Source organism: Cibotium barometz, chromosome 27, assembly GCF_041138505.1.
Source record: "Cibotium barometz isolate CiBa-2024 chromosome 27, ASM4113850v1, whole genome shotgun sequence".
In the NCBI taxonomy this organism is placed as follows: domain Eukaryota; kingdom Viridiplantae; phylum Streptophyta; class Polypodiopsida; order Cyatheales; family Cibotiaceae; genus Cibotium; species Cibotium barometz.
Window position 1 is genome coordinate 11,628,149 of NC_141072.1, and position 1,683 is coordinate 11,629,831.

General features: G+C 44.1%; 1 long non-coding RNA gene across 1 annotated transcript; it reads right to left on the reverse strand.

The window, feature by feature from the left end:
- Positions 1-272: 272 nt before the first annotated feature.
- LOC147623080 (uncharacterized) lies at positions 273-1,295 on the reverse strand. Its single transcript, XR_015269402.1, has 2 exons — positions 1,045-1,295; positions 273-957 (listed from the first exon to the last, which is right to left on the reverse strand). It is a non-coding gene; the product is annotated as an uncharacterized LOC147623080 (long non-coding RNA).
- Positions 1,296-1,683: the final 388 nt, after the last annotated feature.

Sequence of the window (1,683 nt, forward strand, 5' to 3'; positions counted from 1 at the left end):
AAGATCTATATATGAATAACTTTCAAAATTACAGTGGTATGATTTTATGCTAGATAAAAATGATTATATGCTAACAAATATTATAATTTTATGAATCCTATAAATGGCATTGTCTACATAGGGATTTAAAAAAGTACGTTGGAGCTTCTTAGAATTTCCTGGAACGTAACGGTATTTCCTAGATTGACAAGGATCCCATAGAGGAATTGAAACATTTGTAGGCGGTTGCTATATCAAAGCTGGATTTTTTAGATTGAGAAAGAAGAACCATACCGAGAATATAAAACTGTATAGAGTGAGTGAAGTGATGCAAATGAGGTGACCTAGCTTCCCAAAAAAGGGGGGGTTATAACATTTAGGCAAGCCCTGTATCTACCCTTGCATTCTTCTCTTCCCCCCCTTAGTGCAAGGCTCATGAGGGTGTTCCATTGGAAAATAGTTGTATACATGTCACATACATGGAGTAGATACTTATGGCATCCAAATGCCACATAATAAAGCATACTAGTGTTCCATTGGTAAAAAAGCACTTGTATACATGTCACATGGAGGAGTACATAAGTAAGAGAGCATGTACTTATTATTAAAACGACGGATACGTGGATGGTATCTCTGCGAGCAATCACTGCGCGCAGTCGGGGTGGGCGAGCAGGTAGGCCTCCAAATCCTTGAAGCCGACGGGAACCACCTCCTTGAGAGCCAGAGGGATGTGGGGCTGATGCTTCTCGGAGAGAGCCTCATATTCGAAGGACCAGTGCAGCACGCAGGTGCTGGGCTGGGCCCCTTCCTTGACATGCATGGTGAACTTGTAGTGCTTGACGAGGACGCCCAGGAAGCCGCCTTCCACCACCACCGCTGTTAGCTTGAGGGACTCGTGATCCACCTCCTCCAGCTTCTCCTTGATGTACAACACCACGTGCTCCAGGTGCTTCTCCTTGGAGATCTTCTCGGCGTAGCCTAAAAATAAATAAATTATGACCCAAATTTCACATCAAATTGGGTTGGGGAGATGCCTAATGCACAAGAGTTTATAAATACGCTTACTCTTCTGGAAGTGGATGGTTCTCACGGAGCCCGCCTTGAAGCCGCTCCCCTCGTACTCCACGCCCGCGATCACGTGCGGCACAGCCTTGGGCAGGCAGTTGTGGGCGTCCTCAAAGGCTGCCCCACACTTTGCACTCCACCTTGTCGCTGCACACCTCGATGGCCATTTTGCTAATTACTGGCTTTGCTTTGCTTTGATGCTTGCTTGTTGGTGAATATTGCTTGCTTCCACCACCACAAGAGAAGAGAAGAAGTAGATGGAAAGGCGAGGGAGCATTGGGCTATATTATACTTTCATATATAGCAATATATTATTGGTACACTACTGGAAGAGTTCGATTGATACCAATTTTCCTTGCGTTTTTCCACCAGATTCTACGACCGGACAATATTTAAAAATTTTCTTTTCCTTAAGTCAGCATTCAACAAAATGTTACAGAAGAAGAAAAAGAAGAAGAAGAAAAAGAAGAAGAAGCAGCTGCTTAGTAGTCATTCACGGCTCCAACTTTGAAAACCAAAAAGCCATTGTCCGATTCTCTAAACCGGGACCCACTCTCCGCGCCCCACGAGTCACACTAGTTTTCAAAGAAAGCATGTGCCAACCCAATACTTTTTGCCATTGATGGAGTTTTCAAACAA